Source organism: Anabrus simplex, chromosome 10 (assembly GCF_040414725.1).
Source record: "Anabrus simplex isolate iqAnaSimp1 chromosome 10, ASM4041472v1, whole genome shotgun sequence".
Taxonomy (NCBI): Eukaryota; Metazoa; Arthropoda; class Insecta; order Orthoptera; family Tettigoniidae; genus Anabrus; species Anabrus simplex.
This window is the reverse complement of record NC_090274.1, coordinates 53,239,987-53,256,154: the sequence shown is the minus strand read 5'-3', so window position 1 is coordinate 53,256,154 and position 16,168 is coordinate 53,239,987. Positions and strand designations below refer to the sequence as shown.

Below are 16,168 nucleotides of genomic sequence, written 5' to 3'. Positions count from 1 at the left end.
GATCCTCCCAAAGAAAGCTGTGGAGAAGATAGATTCCTCCGAAAGGAAAATCCTGAGGAGAATTTATGGACCCATATACATACAAGGGGAATGGAGAATTAGATATAACAATGAACTATATTCCCTGTATGGGGAGGCACCCCTGTCGCATGCCATTTGAATTAAGAGACCTAAATGGGCAGGTCATCTAATTAGGATGGAAGAACACCAAATCCCAAAGAAGGTATTCTTAGGAGACTTTGGGCTTTTGAGAAGGCCACGTAACAGATAGGAAGATGGTGTACATCAGGACGCAGCACACATCCTCAAGATCTGGAAATGGAAAGTTGCTGCGTGAGATCGACAAGTTTGGTGGAGAGCAACTGGGGAGGCCATGACCTGAAAATGGGCCGTTGCACCATAATGGTAGTGGAATAAAGCATTCCTACTGAAGTAGTTGTACCAAATCTCAATTAGATCAGAGACTTACAGCTGGAAGAGTTTCCTTGCAAGGGGGAAACAAAACAATCTGTACCTGCTCTCTTGTCTTCTCAGCCCCAAAACATATCCACGATTCTATGCTTTTCCGTGTAGCAGAGAAATTTTCTTTACCTGTTCCTATGACAAATCTAAAGGTTTTAAATCATGCAAAGTTATCACTGTGTATTAACATGCACATTGCAGCAAATATGTAGTTGTCAGAAAAAGTGAAAAACCTCTGTACACCACAGGATTAGGATTCATACGTAGTGCGTATCTTGGTCGCCTGTTTAGTGATTCATGGTGGTCCATGGCTGGCGAATGAAGCACGTTTGAAGATATTTCAATTTCTTGAGAGGTCCTAGTTGGATTTTGAAAATAATCACACCTCTAAATTTGCATTAACTATGGCTCTGATGCTAGGTGCATAAAATAGACTTGTTCTGTTAAAAAACAATTTAATAAATTCAACACATATTGACACTATGGAAAACTATTGCAATTTCAATTCTGAGCAATATTACTGAAAGTAAAAAGAGATCTTCAACCTCATTAACTGTTCATGAGTTAACTTGAGGTGAACACTTCGGCTGACACCCTGTGTATGGTAAAAGTAAAAGTGTAAAGGAAAATCATTATTGTTCATGAGTTCAGCATTCTTTACCACTCTTCTCATGTTTCCTTTATCACCAGTTTCATTTTTATCCCTTGTTCCCAGCTATTGCTGAAAATGCTGGACCAATTGTGCTCCCCTCACACAACACAGGGTGTTACCGAAAATATGGGAAGTAATCAGTGCATAGAAAAAACACCTCAAAACATAACATAGCATCCCATGAACATACGTCCTACGATCGATCACTTACAAGTTATGCCTGTTTAGGTTTTCAGCTCAAACGCAGAGGATATCTTATAATTTTGGAGACAGTAATTCTATCTTAACGTCACGTATCATTTAATTTACAATCTAATCATTACAAGTTTGATGATGTCAATTCTTCCTCAATGGCCAAAATAACAGAAGACTTATAGCGTCATGCATGATTCTCAACATTTCCAAAACCACTGCTCAAAGTCATGAAACTTGCAAAACTTTTAAGCAATTCTGGTACACAAACAGGGCTTCAACTACTCAAAGTGGTATGTACCAGGTAGAGCTATTACTAGGGGCATGATTTTTTTTTACATTCATTTATGTTCGATTTTGCAAAAGTAAACAATTTTTTTGCATTATTTCATAAAATAGGGCTGACCCCATTGCTTTAATCATTTCCTAAAATTATTCGTAAAAAGTTTAATTTGCAAGATTTGTGAATTATTTACATGAAGCATAGATAAAGAGAAACAACACTGATAACACTACCCAGCATGATTTTTGCGGCAAAGTATCTGATACGTGATTTTAACTAAATAAGGTCTCCTGATTTCAGAAATGTCATTGGTTCTATTGTATCACATCTAGTTTTTGTGTTATTTGCCATTTACTGTCTGAAAATGTGTCATTGCGGCACAGTGCTGCTTTGTGATAACAGCGAATCTGCTGTTTGTGGATTCCTACAAGAGGAGATTAAAGGCTGTACTACTTCATAACTGAAACCTTCTAGCTTCGATTCCTGTGGCACATTCGGTTTCACTAAAAGAAAATTACAATATATCACAATGCAAACCGTTTTAGATAAAATCAAGTATCATGAGCACGGGTGGGATGAGTGTAGTGACTTGAAGGTGTGTGGTATTTTATTAGGACAACAAGCAGGCTAAACTGAATTCCCTTGTTATTTATGTGAATGGGACAGCAGAGCTAGGGACAACACTGGTCTACACCTTCCTGGCCCAAGAGACAAGTTTTGACACCTGGTGTGAAAAATGTTACACATGTTACAAATGCTTCATTAGTTGACCCACAAAAAATTATTTTGCCACCGCTACACATCAAACTGGGAATCTTGAAGCAGTTCGTTAAGGCCTTGGACAAGCACATTGCAAGCAAATGTCCACATTTATCTGATGCAAAAGTCAAGGAAGGCATTTTAATGGACCACAAATTAGTAAGCTTCTGAAAGACAGAAACTTTGAACAGATGATTAATGCCGTGAAACTTGATGCATGGAATTCAATAAGAGACGTCATAATGAAGTTCCTAGGAAATGTAAAGGATGAACAATACGAAACAACAGTGAAAACGATGTTGGGTGATATGAAAGAGTTGCGTAGAATGAATCTGAAACTGCACTTCCTTCATTCTCATCTCGATCAATTTCTGGAAAATCTTGGGGCTGAACAGATGGGAGAGAGGTTCCATCAGGACATCAAGGAGGCAGCAAGAAGATACCAGGGAAGGGAACCAATGATAGCCAACTACTGTTGGTGTATGAAAAGAGAAGACAAATTTGATGCAGTCAGATGCTGGGGAGCCAAGCGTTCATTCCAAGCGGACATCTAGGACTGTTAATTGTGTTCACATTTATGAATTCATAAAGATACTGAATAAAAATTACATGGTTTGCTTGTAAATCACGTTTAATTGTCAAAATAAAATGCTTTCATGGCCTCAGAGTAGTTTATGTGTTTTTGTGTAAATCAGTATTAGGCCTATATTACAATAAATGCTAAATATTTCATTGTAATTTTATACTCAATAATTATTCATTGTATATAATAATTCAAGATAATATTCAAATATTTCAAAATATATATAATAATACAAAGAAATATAAATATTTCCAAAATTATCAACATTTTTTCAGTACTTTTTAAATGCAATATTCAGGTCTATCTCTTATTTTGATATAGCTATTGCGAGAAAACGTGACGTGATACATAGAAACGGACAACGGATTCGTATTCAGCGACCCAAAATTAGTTAAGATCACCTATCACAACTCTTGCCGCAAGAAAAAAGTTTGAAAATGCTGGGTTATGTAATCATTCATTATTCTTTATGTAATCTTGATTAGAACTATAATATAGGCCTAATCAAAATTATATAACATAACTACATGGCTGTAGTTTCACCCTATATGGCTATACAATCAAGATATTTCCTAGAATATTAATATGAAGAGATTCTTCTGTTGAATTGTGAAATCCTTATCCTCTTTTCTGTTTCCCTTCACACACATGATATTGGAACACAATTTCAACATTGTTTTCCATAAATTTCGCTACAGTTTTGCACTCATCACAAAATAAGTAAATTTTGCTTTAAACTGGCCATGTCGCTTTAATTAGTGGAAACAAAATCACTGATTTCTTAACCAGAATCATATGATTCGTTAAGATATCTCAGAATCACTTCAAAAATATCATGCCTCTAGCTATTACCAATAATTCCAATAAAAAATTTGTATGATCGTAACTTGCATAAGACAGACCATAGGATGTATGATCATAGTGACATTTTGTGTTGTTTTTGGGGTGTACTATCCACACCTGAATTAACCATTTCGTGGCCAGTGGGTGAAATAATTCCCACCAACATTTTTCCGCTATTGGGCCATTGGGTGACCTGATTCCCACATTTGATTTGTGCTGCTACCTGGTACGGACATCAGAAAATCTAGAAAAAAATTCTGGTCTGGTATATTTGCAGTTTCTAGGTTGGTGGACGTGTTTGTTTACATGTATGTAGTGTAATGGCTACCAGGAGCGCGCATTTTTGGGAAGTGAAGTGATATTCTGCACCAGAAAGATGGATGATAGTAATTCTAAGCTATTTACGTTATCATAAATTATTCTGTAGTGCTTCAGACATAGATTGAGTATATTTTTTGTCTCAGTATGGATAAATAAATAGGATTTATGCAAAGGTGAAACGCAGAATTCTTTCTCCAGAATTCTTTTGTTATTTTATTTTATTTTATTATGTTACTGAGTTCCAGAAATTCCACAAAAAGTAAAATGTAATGTATAGTAGCTTGTTTCATGACAAATAAATGTGTTCAGATTACCTTTCCAATATACAACTGTGGATGTATTATTTGTTTTGCTTTCACTTTGTACACCCCTTATTTTACCTGAAATGATGGTTACAGCTGTATTCAGTGTAAATTAGTTATACTTCTGTGTGGTATAAGACGAATGCACATATTCACACTCTATGTCCTGATTTGTGTGTGCTAGCGTTTGGTTATTGGAAAGTATAGTTCACACATTTGTGTCACTTAGGCATACTGACAGCCAATGGGATATATAGTTCCGACATATTTTTCCCCACAGTTCCAGTGTTTGAAATTTTTTTTAAAAATTAAAAAGCCTTTCATTCCTTTACATTCCATCACTACAAAAACATGTGTGGTTCCCAAAAATTCATTTCCTAAATAATTTGGCCAGGAAAGGGTTAAGAACATTCTGCATAAACCAGAAAGACTAAAATATCCATAAAAATTCATAATCATAACAGGTACAACACAGGACAGAGACAAAGAAGGATATTACTGGCAGACAACACACAACATAATATTGAACAAAAATTCTAAAGATTAGTACAACACATTTTAAGCTCCCCTTTTCTAGAAAAAACAAATCTTTAAAAGACTTACAGAAACAATGGCATGTTTTAACAGTGCCAACAACTTTTCTTTCATGTTTTTTTTTGTTTTTGTTAGTTTCGCTTCCTCAGCCCTTGTGACTTCCTCTATCGAACACTTTCACAATGTCAGAGATCGCTGGAAAAAAAAAGAAATAATGCAAAATACAGCAATACAAAACAAATACTCGATATAATAGCAACTAAAAAGAGAAAAGCTGTTTAAGAATGGCAATAACGAAAAATAAATGAAACGCATAAATCAATCAATACAAATCTACTAAGCATTCTACAAGAAGCTCTCAAAAGCATTTGAAAGAAGCACTATTATTTTTTGTTATTATTGGTAACATTTATCCAATTTTGCCTGAAATGTTTCACGCAGTTCACAAAAATACCAATGTATTTTGCGTTGAATAAGTATCGATTCTATAAACAGACAGACAGCGAAAGGATTTTATAAAATCCTTGTTACAAAAACTGCTAAGTCAATTTGCTATGCGTCACAACTTGACCAAATAAGCAGGCTCTTAGTAAAAGATAGATTTTAGTATTTGCCTGCAACACATACAAGAATCAAATCTCAGTTATAAGAGACCACAATTAATGAAGAGACACAAATATTCAAAAGAGTCTGTCCAATTCCTTTATAGTGAATAAATGATAAAAGTGAGATGCCGAAAAGGAATCACAAATCACAGAGAAGAAATCAAAATTTTCAGCGATGTGGAGGTGATTGCCAATGAGATGGTTGCGGTGATCGTTCCATGCAAGATATTGGCCATGTGATGCAAATTAAGGGGTCATCAGCCATCCTCCAACTATAGGCAGACTATTTTGCTGCCACCTGCAACAAAGAGTTTGCACACTCACCGATATGTCTGGACCTGCACCGCTATTCACGGACGAAAAAATTATGTTGGCCCTCGAAGAAATGAATGGGAAAGCAAATGTTCCTGATGATGTTCCAGTCAATATCCGGAAGATGCTTCGGCACCCTGGCATGGAATTCCTTGCCATGCTACTCAATTAAATCGTTGTCAAGAACAAGCTACCCAGTGTGTGGGGACTGTGTCAATTTGAAAATGCAGCAATTACCGATCAATTCGACTTTTATGTCATGCTATGAAGACATTTGGCAGAAAATTAGATAAACGACTCAGAAGTATTGTTACAATAACACCAAATCAGAGCGGATTTGTCAGAGGACATAGTATCACACATCTGATCCGTATCACATATTTGTTGATGAAGAGGCACAGAGAAAAGAAGAAGAATGCACATTTAGCATGTTTAGATCTGGCAAAAGCTTTAGATCGTGTCCCGCACGATCTCATATGGGAGCACTACATATTCGCGGAGTTTCACAGGTGTACGTAGAATGAATCCAACTTTTGTACCGTTACACCACGAGAGTAATTCAATGTCCAGCTGGGCTCTCACCGCCTTTTAACATTATCATCGGCGTTCACGAAGGTTCATCTTTCTCATCCCTACTCAACTTTCGTATGGATACGGCAAGAGCTGACATTCAGTCTCTGCATCCCTGGACACTTCTACATGCGGATGATATGGTACTTTCACAAGAATGCAGCCTTCAACTTCAGCAACAGGCGGAAAACTGGAAATAAAGGCTGGTTGAAAATGGGTTGTGATGCAACAGCCAAAAGACAGAGTTTCTAGAATGTGGCTCCCAAATCATCGGCATCATAGTCAGACCTTACAAAAGTCACCCATTTTTAATATCCTGGGTCTCTGGTCCCATCAGATAATGATGCTACCTCTGACACCCGAATGGTCCAAGTAGAGATAGATAACTGGTGTTCTCTGCGATAGAAAGATGCTCGAATACCTGAAGGCAAATATACTAGACAGTGAGAGGACCAGTTGCTCTCTATGGAGTAGCATGTTGCCCTTTGACAAGAAAAGATGGACAGATCCTCCATGCTATGGAAATGTTAAGATGGTCACTGGGACTAACTCTCTTGGATAATATCAGAAATTAAGATGTGTGACGTAGACTTGGTGAGGGCACAATTCCAGAGAAAGCGCAAGAGGCTCAACTTAGGTGGTATGGCCATGTTATGCGAAGCAACGATAATTCAGTAATAAAAAATGGCCCTCCAGCTCGACCCAGGTAGGTGCCAATCATGAGGGAGACCGCCAAAGCAGTGGATGGACATCATTATGGAAGACATGCATGCAGTGGACCTCAACCCTCAAGATGTCCTGAACAGGACCAAATGAAGAAAACGTAGCCAAACAGTAGGCCCCATTCTATGACAAAAAATCAACACCCACGCCAGAGAGAGAGAGAGAGAGAGAGAGAGAGCGCAAGACATGAATATGACAATTGCACAGAAAACCAAAATATGAATATGACAGTCTTGAATAGATTTCAACTGCACTGGTTACACTGAGATTAAAGTGCTGTCTATAAACCAATAAGCAAAACAAAAAATGGACGCAGCATTTTCAAAATACATAAGCTAATACAACTAAATGCCAACATAAAAGCGATTCACCTAGCCTGATACCAGCTAACAGAAGCACTAGCAAGCGTTATGGTACAGGATCTAAGCCACTCACTACACATCAAAATACCTCAAATAATTATATATACAATTTCCCTGCTTTCAAAGTCCACTAATCAATTCTTTGATCCAACAGGGTGAATTAAGATGTGATCATTTCAATACAAACTACTAAACCAGGTGAGTTGGCCGTGCGGTTAGAGGCGCACGGCTGTGAGCTTGCATCGGGGAGATAGTGGGTTTGAATCCCACTGTCGGCAGCCCTGAAGATTGTTTTCCGTGGTTTCCCATTTTCACACCAGGCAAATGCTGGAGCTGTACCTTAATTAAGGCCACGGCCACTTCCTTCCAACTCCTAGGCCTTTCCTATCCCATCGTCACCATAAGACCTATCTGTGTCGGTTCGACATAAAGCCACTAGCAAACGAACTACTAATAATATAATTTTCCATTCTCAGCTGTGTTACCATACCCTAAGCGCACGTCGTTTCTGACCATTTAATCCGTGTGTGAGAGCTGGAATTAAAGCCAGGGTTTACAACCCGGTAACTTTCTCTTATGGTTTACGGAGGTGCCAAGGTACCAAAATTTTGCTTCACACGATTTCTTTTATGTGCCTTTAAAACTACCGAACGAGGCTGGCTTATCTGATCATCTCCTAATACCACCTGCCCTTTAGCTCAGTAATAAGATATCCTGAATCCACCCAATTTTCATTCTTGCACAAGAAAAGTGGGTTTGGAAAAAAAAAGGAATGTAAGAATAATTTCGTCCGGGAGCTGATTTCTTTCTTACAGAATACCGTTGATGGCAACTGTAAGCTCACTGTATTAGCCTTGCTATACATTGATTCGATTTCACTCACTATACTACCATCCTGGAAGAAAACACATCGTAAGTACTTGACATGATGCACATGTTCGACGTGCACATTGACTACCTGATATTCATGTTTCTTTATGTTTATGTGGAAAAATGCGGTCTGACTCTAAAATTAAGAATAAAACTGATGCCCTCACCTTGCCCCCCTTTCTTTTGCTCTGAAGAAAATACTATTTGTGGTACATAGCAAAAGGAACGACACTGAAATTATTGCTCATCTGTGTCCATGACTTCCTAGCTAATTGCTTTACGTCGCACCAAAACAGACAATTCTTATGGCGACGATGGGATAGGAAAGGGTTAGGAGTGGGAAGGAAGCTGCCATGGCCTTATTTAAGGTACAGCCCCAGCATTTACCTGGTGTGAAAATGGGAAACCACGGAAAACCATCTTCAGGGCTGCCGACAGTGGGGTTCGAGCCAACTATCTCCTGGAAGCAAGCTCACAGCTGCATGCTGCTAATCACATGGCCAACTCGCCCGGTTTATTTCCTAGCAACGAAGTACTTATTTACTATAGAGGTTGTCCCAGGAGGAATGGTCAATATTCAGGGATATGACGGGAAGGATCATTTGAAACAAAGAACTTCATATGGACATATGCCCTATTCCGAATTGTTTCAGAGATAGAACACATTTGTTTTTGGGCTAGTGGTGCACACGTACTGTATGTGACTTACCCACACAACCTCTTTGACAGCAACCAACTGGTGTATCAAAATCACGGTTTCCAGCATTTCCTGTGATGGGGAGTTCTCCTGTTCAGTAACAAGGGTCAATTCTACATCAGCCTTTCTGGGCCAGTTTTATGTTGCCCGTCACTTGCCGAGTTCAACTCAGTCATGTGTGTCTTATTCATATTTCGCAACTCATTTTTACACATGATTTTCATTGTAATTCAAAAAATACTGAAGATACTTACATGAAATATGAACAACATTTTCTAGGATTTTTAAAGTAATTAACCTTTAAAAATTAGCATTGTAAAAATGAGAAAACACATGAAAGTTAACAATAATACAGATAAAAACATGTTTTCATATGTACGTAGGGCAAGTCATAAGTCATGGCAACTATGTTTTTTCTCACGAACAGGAGACAACACGGACAATCTAAGATATGCATTTGGAAACGTACGGTATGTACTTGTGTATGATGCCACTAGATGGTGTATGTAAACAACGGTGTGGGTATAAGCATGCCCCCAAGTTCAGTGTGTGAGTGAAAGCGTCACAAAATGGAAGTTAACAAGCAGGAACAACGATCGTATATTAAAATAGCAGTTCTCACACTGTCAATGCAGTTTAATACAATTCCTTTTTGTTGTACCATTTGCGCCGTGCAGTGCGAGCCAAACGTCCAGATCTTTCGGACAACGCCATAATCCACAGCTCACACAGCAGCCATCGTTCAGTGTCGCTTACAACGGTGGGGATAGGAGGTTCTTCCACACCCGCCTTATTCGCCTGATCTGAGCGCATGTGACTATGATCTAATCCCCAAAGTCAAGAAGCCATTACGTGGACAATGGTTTGATAACAAAGAGGACATTGTTACAGAATTTCGGAGAGAGGTGTCACACGTTAGTGATACACATGCAGCGAATGGTATTCAGCGCCTGCCCCACCGGTGGCAACGCACAGTGGAAACCTTGGGTGATTATTTTGAAGGTCTGTGACCAGTGGAGACCTGTCCTTTGTACGTAGTCTTGTGTATTTGCTGTCTATACCATAATAAAGCAATGTTTACCAATGGTCTGTGTTCTGTCACTTTCCTACGAGAATCTCCTGAAGTCAGAATTTGACTTCAGGCACTATACATAAGTGCATGCCCTATATTTCCAAATGCAGATTTTCGGGGTTGTCTCCTGTTTGCAAGAAGAAAAAATAGTTGCCATGACTTATGACACGACCCTCGTAATATCCAAGAGAATAGGCGAGGCCGATAACCTAGATGTTAGGTCCTTTTAAACAACAATCATCATTATCACACCATCAGAGAACAAGAAGCGACCAATATCTGCACCCGGAAATTAGAGCAAGCATTCCAATTGACTAAAAACATCTATAAGATGCTGAGTTTCGGAGTCAAATTAAGACATTCCAGCACTGTTGTTAGGCCAGAAGGCTTATATGCTTCAGAGACCATGTGCATGAATAGTAAAGGTCAAATCAATCAGCTACTTAGAAGAGAACGGAGGCTTCTACGGAAGATCTTTGGCAACAGATGGGTTGACGGGCAGGTTCGACTGAAATCCAATAAAGAAGTATACAGCAATATGGAACCGATAACAACAGCAATTAGAAAGAGAATACTGGTGTTTTATGGGCACATCTTCCGTGTGAATAATGCCCGGCTCACAAAGAAGGCATCTAAGTTCCAGGACTGAGAGAGGTGGGTATTACGGAGGATAATTTTTCTTTTCGCCATGATGGGATAGGAAAGGCTTAAGAGTGGGAAGGAAGCGGCCGTGGCCTTAAGTAAGGTACAGCCCGAGCATTTGCCTGGTGTGGAAATGGGAAACCAAGGAAAACCATCTTCAGAGGTTTCAGAAGGATGGTTGAGACTGAACCCACAATACGGAGAGGTCCTTTACCAGAGGAGCGGAAGAAAGCGCTGAATGATGGGCTCAACAGATACTGGTAGGATGTCAAAGCCGGCAGATGAACTAGACACAGACACTGAAAATGAGATTGGTTGTTAACACACAGTCCATAGAGGCTTAGTTCGATAAACAACAACAACAACAACAACAACTTGGATATTCTAGAGTTTAATGAATATTTAATTTTCACAACCAGATTGTACTCAAAATAAACGTTCAACATATTAGGTCATGTTTAGCATATACAGAAGAGAGGTTACTGTAAGTGGAAGCAAAAGAAAAGCTATCTCTGTATACGTAGTGAAATCCCTTGAAGGGGTTGAAGGTAAAGGCTTTCACTATCCATAACTTCGTGGTTAGCTCCACGTCCGACCCCCTTTGTCCCCTGGTACTCATTTTCTGTGTAGGCTGAATGAACTTCAAGGCCATGTGCACCCCACCAAAAGTGGAAATCTTGTTTCTTACATTTTTTGACTGCCTGACGGGGAATCGAACCCATGTCCTTCTGGGTGAATGAGCACACTTTTTTTTTTGTTAGTTGCTTTACGTCGCACCAACACAGATAGGTCTTATGGTGACGATGGGACAGGAAAGGCCTAGGAATGGGAAGGAAGCGGCTGTGGCCTTAATTAAGGTACAGCCCCAGCATTTGGCTGGTGTGAAAATGGGAAACCATGGAAAACCATTTTCAGGGCTGCCGACAGTGGGGTTCAAACCTAGTATCTCCCGAATACTGGATACTGGCCGCACTTAAGCGACTGCAGCTATTGAGCTCAGTGAGCACACTTTTACTGCATCAGTCAGAACAAGAATGGCCAATCAGACACCAGTGAGATCCGAACCCATAACCTCCCGATTTCATGTCGGATGCTGTTACCATTTAAGCTATGGTGGCCTAGGTCATATTTGAGAGAGCTGCTGCTCCTTCAGTATTCCTGAAGTCTGGTGTTTGATATAAAACTGAAATTTCTGTCATCTGTACAATCTACATTGCATGGAGACAGACGATGGGATAGGAAAGGGCTAGGAGTGGGAAGGAAGCGACCGTGATGGCCTTAATTAAGGTACAGCCCCAGCATTTGCCTCCTGTGAAAATGGGAAACCACGAAAAACCATCTTCCGGGCTGCCGAATACTAACTCACAGCTCAGCTGTGTGACCCTAACCGCACGGCCATCTTGCTCGGTACTAATCAAACACTTAAATTGGATGTTTGGAAGTTCAATCGATTCAACTGAAATAGAAATGATGTAAGATACTGGGAAAATCTTTGATAATTCCCATGATCACACTCTTTATAGAATTTAGGATAATTCCAGTATTCTTTAGGTGACTCCACGTAAATTTAATAGATGCCACCTCTGCTTCTAAACAGCAAAACTCACTACTGTCCATATGTTGCAATGCTCAGATAACTATAGCAAACAAAGTGTGTAAATGGACTTCGTTCATTATCAACCTTGTCGCCTTGTCAAATCTTATGGTTGGGTCTGCCTGACCGACGATTGATGCTAACAATATCAGCCCATCTCGTGGAGCCGTCAGTTGACAAAAAATATACTTCCCATCTGCATACTTCAGATCTACGGCCAATGCAGTCCTTGCTCTATGGTAACTTGTTCTGATAAGTAGTTCACCTGATCCTATCACACGTATCCTGAATTTTCAAGCTTGCTGCAGTCTGGAAACCGACAGCAGTTTTATGGTATTATTTATTTTTTGTTTGTTTGTTTGTTTGTTTGTTTGTTTGTTTGTTTGTTTGTTTGTTTGTTTGTTTGTTTGTTTGTTGGGTTTCTTACTTGAAAATTGTAGCCGCCAATGAGCCAGTTTTGGCCAAAATGACTGAATTTTCGATTTCCTTTTGTGCGTTTCTGTAAGTTTGGGTCTTTCTTTAGAAATATAAGACATTGCTTTTCCCCAAATGCATCTGTTAAGTGCTTCAAATCAACCTTTAAATGTCCCACTGCACTCCCTACCAAGCCTACATTTAATGTTTGCTCAAATGTTTTACGTAGGCTGCATATTCCCTCCACACTTTTTAATTTGTTTTCCTCTTTGCTGTTTATATTTATGGTGTGTGGTTAGAGCATGATCACAAAATCTGTTTTAATTAATCAACTGTAAATGATATACAAAAGTTAACCCAAAATACCATTGAATCCTTCAATGGTATGATTTGGAAAAAATACCAAAAAATGTGTTTGCTGTATATAAAAAGTATTATTCGGTGTATATGATGCAGCTCAGGAATTTGATAAAAAGAAAATTAGGAGATCCGATAATAGGAGACCGAAATACTGCAGAGAACTGGATGACATCCGGAAAATAAAGGCAAAAGAGAAGTTGGAATTATTGAAGTAAAGGTCTAGGCAGTGTGTCAGCAATTGAAAAAGGCCAAGAAAAATGCCGACAATAAGACTTATCCAGTATATGGAGCATGAATGCTCTGAGGTCAGTACGTCACTTAAAACTTCAAGGGTCATTTGCTGAAAAAACATATATATGTATATGTTTCCCTGGAGCTATTACAGCTAGGACCTTGGGATTTTCACACCATATTAGGCAAATATAAGTGCAAATATGAACATTTTTCAAGGCTTCAGGTTTCACATTAAGATATTCTGAATATATGTAATGTGAAAAATTTATAACAAAGGAAATATTTAACAATTAATAATAAATAATCCATTCCATTTTGTCTAACAAAAAATGCCAGTACACATAACAAGGCCTCGTCAGAATGCCAGAAAACTTAAATTGTTTTATTCAGAGAAGTTTCTGAGAAAAAGGTACATAAATACCAGGTGGCCCTCCACGCCCGTAGTTTCTAATTATGTGTGTCTCGCAAGCACTAATGATGAATGGGAGCCTAGTCGCTGGTTTACAAAGGAGCGGTACAACGTGCTGTATTTCGGATGTGACACAAATAGCAGTCATTTTACTACACACGTTCTGTAATAGGGTGCATTTGGAAAGACGTCAAAGATGCAGAAAGGAAAATTTAATAACTCATTAATTTACAAACCTACAGACATTCCATTCTCCCAAAAAATTGCTTGTATGTGTTATGTGCCTTGAATGATCCATTAGCTTGTAATTGCAATTCTGTTTGGCAAAATATGTATAGAAAGCAGGCAGTCATTTCGAAACTCCAGTGCATACCATCTGCGAGCTTCGGCTGCATTTCGACCAGATTCTCCATAGATTAAAATTAGGTAGTCATCGTCGTTGAACACACCAGCCATCCTCGATATGTTGACAACAACAGTAGTGCTGCTTTACCAAATGCCAGTCTACTGAGTTCCAAAACAAGTCTTACTAACGCAAGGGGGCGCATTAGATGGGTAGCGAGCGGTTGTTATCTCTTCGTATTCTGACGTCACCTACATGCAGGCAGTAGTACCCCTCTGAAAATGAGTTATTAGACATCCCATTCATCAATAGATGATTATGACTATGATTGTTGTTTAAAGGGGCCTAACATCTAGGTCACTGGTCCCTAATGGTATGAAATGAGACGAATGTAATGACAATTTAAAATTTTAAAATTCATCCACTGACCAGAATGAATGGAAAATAATTGGAAGATCCAACAATATTAAAAGTAAAAAGTAATTCTAAAATCAGTCCATTGACTAGAATTCAAAAAGACGACGATGAACAATGATTATGAACTTAAAACAATCAATGGATCCGACCAACAATGCCCACCTTCCCTGAAACAAACTTAAAACAATGGTATATACTGACCAACGGGCTGCTTCCAAAGCACAATCCTGAATCTATGATGCTTGTTCTCTAAAGGGGTCCAAAATCCAGGTCAACGACCCCTCGTAATGGTACTTATCACTAGTGAAGTAGAACCAAGGTACTTCTCACGTAGCAGTACTAATCACAAGCAATATAGACGCATGCTGTTCCTCATATTGTGGTCCTACTCACAGGTAAAAATACTAGGCACAGGTAACGCAGACCTATGGTGTTTCTCACATAATGGAGCCACTCAGAGGCAACGCAAACCCATGGTGTTCCTCACATAGGCGCACTAATCACAGGGAGTCGGACTATTCTGTGGTATTCCTCATATAGTGGGTACTACAGTTGAACCTGACTTATACGTATATCAAGGGGAAGAGAAAAAACTACTTGTAACTCAGAATTACTTAGAAATCAGACTTACGCAATACATCACATATTTACTGATAAACCAATGGAATAGAATTACATGTGTAAATCCTTGCAAATAATAAATACATTAAGACAGAAAGTATTATTTTGAACTCGGCCCAGCCTTAAAGAAATCAGATAGTTTGGTTTGTTTCACTTTTATTGCATTAAGAGTATAAACCGCCTTTGCAAGTTGCTTTACGTCGCACCGACACAGATAGGTCTTTTGGTGATGATGGGACAGGAAAGGGCTAGGAGTGGGAAGGAAGCGGCCGTGACCTTAATTAAGGCACAGCCCCAGCATTTGCCTGGTGTGAAAATGGGAAACCATGGAAAACAATCTTCAGGGCTGCCGATAGTGGGGTTCGAACCTACTATCTCCCGAATACTGGATACTGGCCGCACTTAAGCGACTGCAGCTATCGAGCTTGGTAAACCTCCTTTAACAAACTTACTAATGAATTCGAAGCATTTTCACTACAACTTTTCGCACTGATGTAATGCCTACACACTTCGATTGCACTTAAAACTTCAGTAAGTTCAGGTGTCAAGATTCAAGTCGTTATCTCCATTTCCAATGTCACTATCGCCTGTAGCTTGTCAATCACCGCCGCGTTGTTGGCATACATCAGCAATAATCTCTTCATCCGGTGGTTCGCCACATACAGCCAGATTGTCTTTCGCGGCGTGCAAAAAACGACGAAGGTAGAGGAGGAGCGAAGGGGACCTGCCTTTGTTAAGCCGCCAGTAAGTAAGGGTCAACAATGTCACTTGGCAAAACTCTGTGTTCTGTTCCAGCACCGAAACCCGATCGCTCTAATTCCGCCTACGCCGACAAAGAGGAAACTTCGTAAATACAGTAGTTTATTTTAAAAAAAGCACATTCTCATTACAATTACGCAAAACTCAGTTATATTTCACTGGCACTTAATACGTATAACAGCGAATTACGTATAAATGGATTACGTATAAATAAGGTTTAAATAGCACGCTTT

General features: G+C 39.2%; 1 protein-coding gene across 3 annotated transcripts in view; it reads right to left on the bottom strand.

Moving 5' to 3' along the window:
* LOC136881943 (inositol polyphosphate 5-phosphatase K) overlaps window positions 1–16,168 on the bottom strand; it is a 120,148-nt gene that overhangs the window by 14,945 nt on the left and 89,035 nt on the right. For 2 of the 3 annotated variants that reach the window (XR_010861051.2, XR_010861052.2), the window contains exon 10: window positions 5,001–5,126. The exons of the other annotated variant lie outside the window; for it this stretch is intronic. The gene's annotated coding sequence lies outside the window, so the exon portion shown is untranslated. The remainder of the gene's footprint in view (window positions 1–5,000; window positions 5,127–16,168) is intronic. 3 annotated transcript variants of the gene reach the window in all.